This window comes from Malurus melanocephalus, unplaced genomic scaffold, assembly GCF_030028575.1.
Source record: "Malurus melanocephalus ecotype Western Australia unplaced genomic scaffold, MMel_1.1 scaffold_80, whole genome shotgun sequence".
Taxonomy (NCBI): Eukaryota; Metazoa; Chordata; class Aves; order Passeriformes; family Maluridae; genus Malurus; species Malurus melanocephalus.
In genome coordinates, this window is record NW_026623312.1 from 2,089,339 (window position 1) to 2,103,982 (window position 14,644).

At 35.7% G+C, this 14,644-nt stretch overlaps 1 protein-coding gene across 4 annotated transcripts in view; it reads left to right on the top strand.

Annotated features, from left to right (window-relative positions):
- Positions 1–14,644, top strand: part of FBXL17 (F-box and leucine rich repeat protein 17) — a 270,127-nt gene that overhangs the window by 241,136 nt on the left and 14,347 nt on the right. The gene's annotated exons all lie outside the window — the stretch shown is intronic.

A 14,644-nucleotide genomic window follows, 5' to 3' on the forward strand; every position in this document is an offset into this window, starting at 1 on the left:
ATCAGGCTCCAGGAATTACAAGCATGTGGGCTAAGGGGTACAGGGGGATGCCTAGAGGGTACAGAAAGCATAAAAAGGAAAAGCAAAAATCATCAGGCATCAGTGGGAGCCCATTTCAGCTTTGGGCTGAAATTGTATTGTCTGCAATATCGTAGAACTAAAGACATCCTGAATAAAAGCAATGCCCGCAGCTGAGAAAAACAAAGATATTGATCTATTGCAAGGATCAAAATTATTTTTTTACACTRCATGCACAAAGGTGTGTTTACTGTTGAAATCTAGCTGCAGCAGCACTGTTGATATATCTGAGTAATGTTCATGAAATATTGTGGCTAGCAGGGAGAGGAGGAAAAAATACTTTCTTGACAAAAGATTGTCTTCTTTTTCTTTCTCCTCTTACTGTTGAAGAAAAATGGAGCTGTTGAGTTGGGTTCAAATGTCATCATACTGACCTTTTGGTTTTGTCTCATTCATGCCCGGTCTAGTTTTGGTGAGCATACAATTCAACTAAATATTAATAGTGGAAATTCAGTAGCACTGAAGTTAGATACAACATATTTCACACATTGACTTTATTCATGGACACAGCTGGAATTTTTCAATTTGCATTGTTCAACAAAGACTGGAACCCTGTCACCTGCACACTAAGTTATTTGAAATGGAATGTAGAGCAGTAGAGCCCCCTGTAAAAATTGTCAGAAGATTAGGCAGATAGGAATGAATTTATGTGCTGAGATCATGTATCCGGAAATTTCAGTTAGTTTTGCTTTCATGGTCACCACTATGCTAACACAACTGCTTACCCTCCTGGGTTATGAAACAGAAAATGATTCAGTGTGTTTTCTTCCCTATAAAATTCTAAAATTTATGCTCGAAAGTATAAATAATATTGAAAGTAATTATTCTTCCGGCAGAGAGGAGCAAATTTGTTTCTTCAGCCTATGTGACTGCTTACACATCAAGAAAAGACTTTGAAACTGCTGCAGATGTGCTACAGATAAATGTTTGCCACTCTCTAACAAGATGCCATATATACCTTCTTCATTTGGATAGTGTTTGACTGTTTGGATCCTTTCCATAAGCTAAAATTTGCTTAATTTTTTACCTGATAATAGAACAGACTGCTTTATCATTCCCAGAAGGATCGTTTTTTACAGAAAATAAGGTACGATTTTGCCTTATATTTTACAGAAGAAAGGCACTCATTTATCTGAATGATACTACTGTTGGAGGGGAGGACTTCTGTGGCAAAACAAAGACTGAAAGACTCAAGTGTTGATCAAATAGATTTTTCATCAGACTGTTTTTAGACTGCTGGTTTAAACTTTATTAATGAGTAAAGGTACCAGAACTTGAAACTTCCAGTGGTTGTGTGACATAAAATGTATTTCTCTGTGACTGTCACGATCATCAGTAAGATGACTTCCGCTTAATTTTGCAAGCATGAGTTCATTAAGTGAATATAGATGAATACATGTGATGACATTAAAAACCTTTGACTAATGTCATATCCACAATTTAGCAGGGACTTTCTTCTTCCTCACTGGCTTTATCACAGATAATACACATAAACATTGCTTATAATTTATGGCTAATGTATATTTAATATTATTTTTTAGACTGTCATAAAGAAAAATACTTCGTGTATCAAAAATTGTTACTACTATGAGAGCACAATCTCTAATGCAAAGAAATGGCTGACACACAAATTGAACTTATTGCAGAATTGTGTAATTGTGTAGTTCTCAATATACAACTTCAGTTGATCTTGTACTTGGGATACTCATCATGTTCCAATTTGCAAACAAGCAGTGTCTTCTTTGGTTTTAAGGCGTTCTGCTTTTTGGAAAAATTAGCACTCAATTCAAAACTGAGGTTTTTTAAAYCTTCTAAATGAATGTTATCTGTGTGCATGCCAATTCTTTATCTAGCCCATTAAAACCTTCRTTATTTCTTCATTATTTTGGTTTTTAGTTTTCTTTTGAACAAGGTGTCCTAAATGAACGTATTAGGTAAGCTATTGCATTCTTGCATAATCGTATAAAAGGGAAAAGCTTCTGTGTTTATTAAGGTGTTTATATTAAAGAGCCAAAAGGAAAATTAAAGCCCACTATGCAACTTAGATAAGCAGCTACTTTAGCATGGCTGTGCATTTTTATTCAGTTGAAACCATACTTACATTTCAAATTTGTCATTTTCTTAATGTGTACTGTTAATAATTAGACATGCTCTACTTGGCATTAACGCTCCTGTATTTTCTGATCCACTTAGATTTTGTTAGAGAGGAAAGGTTCCACTGTGTTAAACTGCTTTGCTGTAGAGTTCCCAAGAAAATGGCCTTTTTTTTTTTTAAGGGAATGGATTAGATGCCTGAATGTGAAGTACACTGGGAAAATACTTAATAAAACAAGTATTTTTCAAGCCCTTAGGAACTAGCATTTTTTGTTTGCATTTCATCATCCTAATTATTGTTTAAAGAGTTCCTTAGGTGAAAACACTTGGCTCATTTTATGAAGTTTCATTCTATTCATTGTACAGGACAGCTGATTAATGCTGGAAGTGTTATTATTCTAAGAGAGATTGTGTAACCATTCAGCTACAAACATCGTGGAGATGCTTTGTAGGTGTCAATATTTGACACCTTACTCTTTAAGGAATTGCAGATAATTTTTTTTTTTTCATCAAAACTCAGCTCTAGCTGTCATAGAAAAATACACACAATTTATTTCAGATATTAAACAAGGAGGATCTTCAAAATTAGTTCTCTGAAAGTCGTTCCTTTGTTATTTTTCAAGCCATCTTGTGATGATTCACATTATGGAACCTTTTTAAATTATCTTAATTTCTCCCTGTCAGCTGTGCTCACTCTCAGTATCCAGTTGTATTGATCTATATGAACAACCTCAGTTTCATTAGTCATAATGAATTTAATGGCAAGTCACATCACTGTTCTCTGACTGTTTTCCAAAGCAGAACAATATAACTGCATTGGAACATATTATATGTTATGTTAACAGACACAAAATCCTGTGTTAAAGTTAATTTATTTTGAGCTGTGGAGTGATACATGCTGACAAAAAAACAGAAAAATGCAAAATTGAGGCTGACAGTTCATCTTTCCCTGATTGTGTAGATTTGTTGCAGCACATGCTGTATGTAACTTCACGCTGTGATCTGAGACCTGAGCAACAATTGCCACAATAGGAAACAGTCAGAGAAGTCTGTCAGCCACTGCATCAAATCTTATTGTCCTTTTTGGATACTTTTTATATCTCTAAAGATAAGTTCAATAGTATATTTTAACTCATCAATTTTAAGAARAGCATTATGTCAATTTTAGGCTTCAACAAAGTAAAACACATACAGATCCTTTATAAWAACACATGTTTCAATCTTACTTTATTTTACTTTACTTTAAAAATCACATAGAGTGACATCTTGACAATGACTTAAACTGTACTTTGGCAAATACATGTGTGATTCTGCTAGGGATAGCTGCACATCTGGAAGGATTATCTGGACCTGGAGTTGGTTGCATTAGCCCTCTTCGTGCCTTCTTCCATGGTTGTCCAGTCCTCTCTGCTTGCAAAAGATTCATTTCTCCTTGACAAAATACATTGTTTGCACTTCTGCTGATCTCTGCAAAGCCTTTAACAGCAAATGCTATTCCCAGAGCTGTCTTAAACACTCATCTACAAATGTACTCAGGCATAATTAGATAAGAAGTCTGCACAAGCTTCAAGTTGTAAAATAAATACTACTGCCTGTGCTCATATCATCTTGGCTGTATCCTAGCTTCATACCCTCTCCTGCTCAACTTGATTTTTTCCCTTCACCACTGGAAACAGAAACGTTGTTACCATTACACTTGAACTGTATTACCCTTCAAGTAATTAACTTGGTTGATACCTGTCTGTAAAATGTTGTTGCTGGAAGAGCAACGTTGTCCCATAGCTGTAGCTGTCCATATTCTGYATCATTTGAATCACAGAATTGTTTAGGTTGGAAAAAAACCTTTGAGATCATTGACTCCAGCCATTAGACCAACCATTCTTGCCGAGTTCACCACTAATCCATGTTCCTGAGTGCCACATCTACACATCTTTCAGATACCTCCAGGTATCCGAAATGTATATGGGGTCTCCACCACGGCCCTGGGCAGTGTTTCCCAGTGCTTGACAGCACTTTTAGGGAAGAAATTTTTCCCAGGATCAAATCTAAACTTCCCCTGTCTCAGCTTGAGGCCGTTTCCTCTCATCTTGTCCCTTGTTACCTGGGAGAAGAGGTCAGTCCCCACCTGGCTTCACCCTCCTGTCAGGGAGTTGTACAGAGTGATAATGTCCCACTTAAGTCTCCTTTTCTCCAGCTGAGCCCCCACAGCTCACTCAGCTGCTCCTCATCAGACCTGTGCTCCAGATCCTTTTCCAGCTCTCTTCCCTTCTCTGGATATTCTCCAGAAACTCAGTGTCTTTCTTGCAGTGAGGGACCCAAATCTGATCGCAGGTTTTTAGGTAAAGCCCAACCACCTCTATGTCTTTAGCGATACTTTCTTAATGTAGCAGTCATATTACTGTTAGTTGCATTGTTAATGAAAGAGGGCAAAATTAGCGTATAAAGGCATTCTAAACAAAATTAAAAGTGCCTTAAAGGTAAGAAGCAGTTGAAAGATCAATCATGGTGCACATGGACTATTTTGTCTGAATGTTGTTCTTTTCATTTGTGGAAATGCCATAATAGAGCATAAGTTACATTGCTGGGTAATATCTATTATTACTGGTATTTTTCAGATTGCTTTTCTAATTAAGCCTAAGCATTTCTATAATATGTTATAGACTAATATTGACTTTTCTACCACCATCTGAGGCTGAATAATTTGTTCCTTCTCTTTATATACTTCCTGACGCTTCCATCTAAAAGAGTGGCTTTCAGACTGTGGTCCTTAAGAATGTGGGAAGTCGCTGTTGGACTGTTATTGTTACACAAGTCTTTTGCAGAGAAATTTGACARTCGGGATGTGTGAAGCTTTATCAGATATATTGAGGTTTTGCATTGAGTTTTTTGTTCACATTTTTAGCAGCTCACTACACAGCCAAAGTGTTACAGATGTGCATGTGGAAAGCATAGTTTGATGGCAACTTGGCTATTATTTATTGAGGAAAAAGAAGAAAATGAGAAAAAGAAAAAGAGAATTATATTCCAGGGCTATAAAGAGTTTTAATAAAGAAGTTAATATTCTATCTTATTAAATATTCATATATTTATGTGGGCTATACAGACAAGTCTCTGTATATATGTGTAGGAATCTTTTCTTGTTTCACTTTTTTAATTTTCATTCTCTTATCTGCTCTTCTTATCTTTCAAAATGTGTTATATTTCATAAGATCATTCACTTTCTGTTCTGCTGAGCCCTTTCAAACATAGTTGCCTTTTTATAACATAATCCATAGTATCTTGAAGTGCACAGCAGTTCTTTCATTCTGTTCAGTGCTGTTCTGTCAAGCCCAKGCTCTGAGTTCCCAGGCATGCAAATATACAAGATTACACAATAACTCTAACCATATTGCACACATCCTAATTTTCCAGTCTTTACTTACCACTTTGGAAGATGACTGAGTAAAGAGAGTGAGTATGAACTGGCTGGGTTAGAAAAATAAATGTGCAACTCTTATTAATAATAAGAYGTACTCCTAAAGTACACTAAACACTGTATCAATATCTTTAAAAGGCATTGGGTTTGTTTCTGGGAGTTAAAAAGTACTGCATGGTTGTTGAAGTGCATGAGCCGCCTCATGTTCTGTGGTATATTTGGTTCTGTTGCCTGTTGCATTTTGTGAAAGTATTGCCTTTAACTTTTTATGTGTTCTGGTGAGTCAGATATCTATCCTTCTGTTGTGTATTGAACAGTTATACATCAGGAGTTACATAATGAAATTCAAAATTTTCAATAGCCATTTTCTTCCACTGTTAGATTGTGTACATAAAATTCTATTTTTTCTAATCAGTTTTTATCTTCTAGTGGGTATTTATTTGGCTCTTTTGTCTCAATTCCATTCAATTTTATGTACTAAAATTGTATCTATTGTACTCTACTTGCTGCTAAGCTTATCAAAACTTAGAAGTTGTTACACTGAATCATGATTTAAGTGGTTATTGTTGTACCATCAAACAGTGTGAAATTCTTTAGTGCATGACAGAAGTAACATGCTGTCATGCATTTATTAGTTATTCTCCATCTTTTTGATSTGTACTCTTTCAAACTGATGAATTTATGACTCCTCTTTAAAAGGGCAAAATGCATTATTCTGTTGTTCTTGAGCTTAGGACCTGTATTTTCAACATTTTCTCTCTTTGGTAGAATGAGTATAGACCTCTGTCACAGATGTCATCCTTTGYCTCAGCAAGTATTTGCAGACCATCGAGGAGGCTTTTCCAAGTCACTGTTTATTAATCAGAAGAATACAGTAGCTAGATTCCTTAGGAGAGAAGGACAAAGCTGAACGTACAAAAGGGATTACTTTCTGTCATTCTCCAAAGAGGCGCGCTCTAATCTTGACTGATCCCACAATTGAACAGGCTAAACCGTTAAATTCCCTCTCTGGGAAAGCATCTTCTGTCTCCACCCCCTCTCTTACAATCCCATGTGACTAAGAGCTAAGTAAAATTCTTCTTTTTTGACAACCAGTATCTGAACATCCATGATTTTTATTTCTTCTGTGAAATTTGGACTTGGCAAATTTAACCTGTTCACCGGAATGGACTGTTAATAAGTGATATTTTGATATATATGTAATATTTTGTATTATACATGTGTACATATTATGTATGTACAATTATATACCTATTATTATCTAATAGCCTAAAATKGTATATTTCTTCAATGAGTGATACAAAGTGAGTTTTTTAGTTTCTGATGGTTCATCTTAAACTGTTCCAGCAAAACACTGAGTGATCTTTACATCTATCTATATTTGATGTTCTGCCTTCTGTGACTGTCTCTGTAGCTGCTGAATTTCTCCAAGGTACAGCCGTTTTAAACTATTCACAGAAGTTTAGGAGCAGTGCATACAGCAGTTATCCAAACAATTCAGGAATTTCCAAACAGATTGTTTCTTTCCCACCTCCCTAGGTTAATGTGTTGCATGTACCTCAGATCATTCAGGGTTATAGATCTGGGTTTTCACTGTCATTCTCTTGTGACTGTCATACCTAAATTCTGCCAAGTTTCTGCTTACAACAGCAGCTTAGAGTTACAGCTCTCAGAGGTTAAGTGCATGTTAATAAGCCCAAACCACATTTTTTGTTTTGAAAAGATCCTATTTTTATTTCCTTGTTCCTCATTAAAAGGGTTCAGGTAATTTTTGGTGTCTTTGTTAACCTGACCAAAATGATAAAAAAAGGCTTCTGTCTGCAGACTGAAAGAGGAAGAAGTCATCTTTAAGAGTCTGTAGCACCTCTTTTCTTAATACTCTCCTGATGTAAAATTCAAAAAAAAYGTTTACATATCCCTGCCCACAGAATCAGTTATCTCATGACAGAAAGGCAATCAGATTGACAAGGCTTGGTTTGTACTTGATACATTTGTGCTGCCTGTTCCCAGAGAGCTTTCTGTCCTTAAGATGTGGCTTTCAGGAAAATTTGCTTCATTATTTTCTTGGGGATGAAGCCAGGCTTGCTGCCTTACACTGGTAATCAGACTGTGTCTCTGACAATGATGGAAATTACTTCAGTGCAAAATAACACGAAGAAAATGCGTTATGTTTTRGTGTCCCCAGGAAAGTTAAAATTGAGCTGGTTTATAAGAGCTTAGTCCATAGGAGCTATTTTATCTTAAGACCTTGGGGTTAAAAGCAGCAGCTACTACCACTTCTGCAATCCATTTCTGAAATGGTTATTTTTTAATATTTTTATGAGAGGTCTATAGTCAGGACAGAAGTAAATATGCTGCATGTTTTTCAGTTTGTAGTACTAAGGTCTTTTTGCATTCTTGTATTGAAGATTTGGGGGGGATGCTTTTTTTAAATTTGTTTTTTGATTTCAGTATACATTGAGTAAAAGGTACTGAAATTACTTAAGAGTCACAGAGTGACTCTTAGAGTCACTCTAAGAGTGACTACAGTAAAATAGATTTTATTTAGAYTGCAGATCTATTTATGATTAATTCATTGTTGTCAATTTTTCCTGCATAAGTGGTGTCTACCATCTTTCTTCTTACATGAGATCTTTTCAGTCCTTGGGACTTTCCTTGCCTTCAGGGATTTTCCTTGGGGTTCTTTAGGTAACAAATACTTTAAACAATGAGATTTCATTTTCAAAACTTAAACCAGAAATACATAAATTTATGTGTTACCACTTTTTAACTGCTCATTTTTGTAAAACATATAGTTGATTTGTTTGCCACCATATTCTCAAATTAAGTCAAAATATTATTTCAGAAAGGAAAGATTTAACCAGATGTCATGGTTTTGCTAAACTCCTAAATTCTTGGAGAAAAAAGGATTGCTCAAGGGGTACAGTCTGTCTCCATTTCCTTGAGGCCTCTGGTTAGATTGGTTTCCTGTTGAGGTCATGCCACACCATCKTTCTGCATTTTATTGCAGTTCTGTACTTCATTCTCGAGAAATGTTGCCCAAGCCACTTATGTACAAAGGTACAACAGTAAAATTATCACAGGAGACCTCAAGCTGCTTGAGGCAGATGAAGACAGTAGGAAAAAAACTAAATACGCCAAGTGTGTTAAAATGCAGGCTTATCATCATGAGAGATGATACAGCATTCCACTGGGAAAAGTTTTCAGGTTGGGCAACTTTGTTTCTATACTTCTTTAGGATTTACAACAGCAGAAGTATTTACTTGTTTACATGCCTTTCTGGGCACTGTCTTTTGTGAGCACTTGCTATAAATATTAATATACCCCTAGTGTAAAATATTTTAAAATGAACACTGTCCAATCTCCCTTTTGCATCACTTCTGTACCATAGGGAAAGGACTTCCTTGCTTCCCTGTATGCCTATTATAAGGATGTAATATATGGGAATTTAGTTAGGGAATAAAGATTGACATTTGAATGTGAGAACAGTGAAATTCAGGGCTATGTCCTTTATTTATGTTTTTACTTTAATTTCAAGGGACCTGCAGTGAAAACCAGGAATGTACTTAAGTGCATGACTATAAATGGAATTGGCTGAGTTTCCTGGTAGAATGCCAGTTCTTGTACAGATTCTGTCTATCTGGCTTTGCTATTTCCTAGTGGCACTGAAATGTAGCTTTTTTTGAGAGGTCTTGATTATAAAGGAATTAAAAGCCATGTCATACTACCTGTCAGCTGGATGTGCAAAGATTTAGAGTTTTTACTAGGAAACCAGCACAAACTGGAGTTTTGGACTGATACACCCATGGTAGCCTTATTTGCTACCAGATGAACTACAGTGCTTGATGCATGATTTATGTCAGGATATTATTTAGTCATCAAAACACCCTTACAAATTTCATGAATTGCATAAAATGTTGTATTATGTATCATTGTATAATGAAATTAGTCTTTCATTTGATGCAGAGACAATATGAATTGTGAGCTACAATTCCTTTGCTGGGTAAGCAACATTAACAGGAACTCAGGCAGTGATTTCTTCAGCTGCTGTGCGTGGTTACAGAAGCTAAACACCTTTTGACACATGGAAATGGAATTAGGCTTGTACTGCCTCTCTGCACACAACAGATTAGATAGACTGCAGGACTTGTGTAATTTGCATGGCAGGCAACCACCAACCTCATCAGTGCATGGGCTAAGCATGCATTGTGAATATCCTGGGCAAAATTGTCCAGCTTATTTCTTATGGCATCAAGATTTGCTCTGGAGAATAAAATTCTGTTGCCCTGAAGCCTGTTTTTATAGTCATGCATTTTTCTTTGTATAAGCAATACTTACTCTGTTCTGTACTGTAGAAGATATTTTAAAATATTTAAGCAATGTTTCCATTTGTAGATAATATATTAAAATCAGTTGGCAGTTTACTGTCTATATTCAACTGTATTTTACAATTGTCAAGTGTTTGTGTCTAATTGTGCGCTATTTTTTAAGTTCGTAACCACAAATCACTGGAAATGAAATATCAAACTAATTTTGCTGACTGCTAAATCTTCAATGCATTCAGATTTACCTGCATGCTTTTAATCTTTCTCTTTTGTTTCTAACTCAATCGAACAACATAAATGAAAGATAGAAAAGACTGTTTAAGTTGCCTTATTTTGGTCTGTCTTGTACAACATTTTCTTCCCTACAGGGCTTTGTCCACTTGTATTTAAAATAGCTCAGGCAAATGAGAGTAACTCCATAACACCAACAACAGCAGAAGAATATTTAAAAGTCCCCTAAGTTAGACCATTTTTTAACACCTAAATGGGGGGGGGTGGGGGGGGGGGGTGTTGCTAATTTTTTTACATTTGCTTATTGCAGTTTTAACTCTCATAAACTTCTAGCTTTTCATGCTAGCAGATGACTGTCAAAGCTATCTTAATAGCTTTTGGCTAAATGATAAAAGATAATACAATATATTATTTAATATAATTTATTTGTCCTTATATAGGTATTAATAGATAAATACTCTTTATATGTATGGATTGCTTAATATATACATATTAAAATAAGAAGAAAATGGAAAGTTCTGTAAGAAGACTATTACTTGGTAAGCCTTGGCTGACTGATTGATTTCTCCTCTGTGTAAAACCCTTAGAGAGACTGGAAAATTTAAATTCTAATTCTTGCACATTTAAGTGCTTTTAACATTAATGGAAAAAGAAATAAATAAAATGGTTTTTGCATGAATGCAGATGTATGTGTAATGCCCTGGTGTAAGGATGATATCAATCATAATAATTTTTTTTAAACATTTCTGTCCAGTCCTCACTGAAGGCTAACCAAATGCAGTGCCTTGCACATTTGCATATTTTAGGTGATAACAGGAAGAAAACAGCAACACAGTTCAACCTCACAGGGGCTTATTTTCAGTTAAATTGAAATAGGATTTMTTGATCAAGGGAGCACTTTTGCTCCCTTTGTGTAGTAGGTGTGGTAGGTGAATGGTAGTAAAAATATTTTTAATTTGACATGATTATGTTCAGTACACCAGATTTCCAGTTATATTTGGTAATATGCAAAACCCAGAGTATTGTTTTCCAGACATAAAAATAACTTCAAATTAAATTAAGAGTGGTCCAAATACCAGTTGTTATACCAATGATATGTATGCTATTTTAATGTTGTAGCAACCTTAAGTTTCATGGCAGCACCCACATAGCAGCYGCTGGTTTCACAGGTTGTGCATTGTTGAACAGGGACCTTTCCTCTGACAGACATTTCTGTCTGTAGTAACAGGTGCATTTACCTGTGTCRGTTTAACTACATCTGTTTAAAATGAAGTGAGGTTAGCTTGCTATTTGCTCTTAGTGGTAGTTCACTAAGGACAAAATTTATCTGGTTTTCCCAGCTGTTGGAGCTGATCATCTGAAAGACGCTACCCTTTTCTACAGACCTGGTCCTTTCAGCTAYAGCGGAGTACCATTACAACCAGAAAACAGTTCTGCTTGATACAGCTCAAGGCTGTAGGGGTTATTTTCCAATTCTAGTTGGAGACAATACACTTCATCTTCTGTAGAGTAGGAGCTGTACATCAGTTGATTTCCGTTCCACAAGTGTAGCACTGGAAAAAGAAATATGATATCTTGCTTTTGCCAAAATAAATGGGACTATAAAAAGGAGAAAAAAGAATTGGATGTTAATTATTCAAAACAAAAGGGAGGTTCATATGTCAAAGCCAACATCTTCAAACTACACAGAGGATTTTGTGTATCCTTTTCTACTTAATTTCAGTGTGTCAGGTTCTTTCCTTTGATCTCTGACCATGTCAGGCTGGCTGTCATTAGAGTTCAAACACATATTTGACTATTCTCTGCTGATTGTGCTACATGTTCTCCAGTCACAGCATCCAAACTTAGTCTGTAAAGGTTTTGCTGTGTGCTTCCTTGTTAAATTACTGCCAGGCTTTTGAAGAATAGCAGTGTCTTTTGGTTATTGTGGGCAAATGCAGAGAGGAAGAAAAGCTGTAGAGCAAAGGAAACATTTTTAGTCGAAACTTGTGGCTTAAAGTATTTTGCTCATACAAGCAGAGATGTGTGTGTACTCAGTAAAAGAACTTGAGGATGAAATAGCCAAGCTCCTAGCTGCACCGCTTRATCCTTCACTTAGACCTGGCTGACTACCGCAGGACTGCCTTGCAGAACTATTTTAAAAAAATGTTTTAGGGAGGATCAGAAAAATATTAACCAATAAATCTGGTGTTTGTGCAGARGCAGTTAGTAATAAAATGGAATGTGATTAGTGAATACATGAATAAATACAACATGTCCAGAGATGTGTTGAGAGCGGTTGTGCTTCGCAATCATATCAGAGTACTTTGAAGAAGTCAGGAARCCTTCCCACAAGGGAAGGTCATTTTTGAAAGAGGAAATAGCTGGACTGCAGGATTCTTTGCCACAGGATGTTATGGATATTGTATTTTGTGGCCTATAGGACTGATGAGATCAACTTTTGGGAGTACAGAGGCATAAACCCAAATTTAGAAAATCCCTGGCCTCATTTTTCATGTGAGGATAGCGTTTGGGAAAAATATTGTTTTCATGGCCATTCCTTATCTCCCGCAGCTGAATGCTGATCAAGACTGAATAGCGTGTCTTTTCACTGACCCAGAGTGTTCTTGTGAGGGTGCAATTGCACATATAGAAATTTCCAGAAAATATGGCCACTATGGTGTTCTAAAATGGCATACTTTTCTGTGTTTGAGAGATGAACTGTAGTAGTATATGACTTTAGTATGACGTTATACAATCTTGTCATAATATTTGGGTTTCCAGAAAGATGTCTGCTAATCTTGGGAGAGATTTTGTCAGTGTGTTCTGATGATCTTTAATGGGACTTCCATAAAAGTATTCTCTATTGAATTTTACATGAACTGCTGAAAATAACAAAATGTGGTTGTAACAAACAGTGGCAAAAATGTTCAAATGCAAATTTTCAAAATTGTTGAATTTACAATATTCTAATGTAATGGAAAGCTTTTAGTATTTCTGCACTACTTCAAGTCTATTGTTTGGAGATACAATAATCTATAATTGCTATACCTTTTCCTACATACTAAAAATGTAGGCAGAAAGTTTCTGACWATCCCTACTTTTTATTATAGTGCTATTTTAAAAGATGTCTGGGGGGAAAAAAGTACAAAAGTTATATTCTGCTGTACATTTTTTCAAAATTAGAACATTTTTTTTCAAGAGATGTGCTGGAAAGAGACCAGTAAGTTGGTATTATCCTACAAAAATCAATGAGACCATAATGAAACTCTGTAGGTGGTTTTATCATGCGTTCATTATGTCACTTACAAAATTCAGTTAATATTGCTCTTTTTGGCAAACTGCTGCAAGAAAAAATTATGCACTACTTCCCCTTCCACAGCTTTTGAGAATGTTTCTGGCCTCTTGGGTGATTTTGTTTGCTAATCAAGTCCACCTAGATAATTATAAATAATCAAATTACCCTTTCTGCTGTATACCATCAGTACAGTTCTTTGCAGAGCCACTGGAAGGTCAGGTGTTTTTGTTTTTTTTGTTTTTTTTTTTCTCTGCTTCTAGATCTGTTATATGCTGATTAGCTAAGATTGGTATCTTGTATATCAAGAGTTACCAGCTCTTCAAAATTCCTTTTATTTCCACCAACATTTGGAAATGTAGCATAAACAGAGCAGCCCCACAGCTGCTGAAAAATCATCTCTTTAAAGATAAACGCATTACTTGAAGTAAGTCACTCCTTCAGCTTCCTTTTTAACAGCTGCCTTATAACTGGAGTTAAAAACTGTGAACATCCTACCCCTTGATTATATGCAGGTGGCTGGCTTCTACACCAGAAACATTGGCCTTTTTTCTTAAGCTGAGATTTTTGCTGCTAAAATGTCTGTTAATAAATCCCAGGTTGACTTCTTTAGTCCATATTTCTGAAAAGTGCTATAGTCCATGGTGACCAGGGTGCTAATGATTTGTATCATTTCTGTCATTCTCATGTCATGACAAAACCTTCCCAGCGTGTTTAGATCCCTTGTGGTTTCTCCTCCATACATTTTTTCAGCCCATTCAGAACTTCCAGATCCTCTTTCCTTTCCTTTCCTTTTGTAAAGGTTCAAGTTTTTAATTCCTTATGACCTTTTTAACTCTTCCTTTGTTTTTGCTGGAAAAGTGTTTGTGACAAATTGTGAACGTGAGACATACTGTTGTTCTTACTCTACCAATTTGAACAATGGAAAAAAATGTGAATTTTGAATACGGGTATAGAATATATGACATGAGGTTGCAGCCATGGTTTTCTAAAACCGTGTTTTATTGACTCAGAAAATACCCTATTAATGTCAGTGCTGTGTTTTTAATATTAGTGTCCTGGGGACAAAAGTGTGAGTCGTATAAAACCAGTCATTTTCTCTGAAAAGTGAGGTAGAATTGGTTCTATTCTATATTTATTTCAATGTCATTAATTGGTCCTTGATTCTTCTGAAAAAAGTAATTGGAAGAATTTTTATAGAATATGTCTGCTAATTGGTCTATTTAT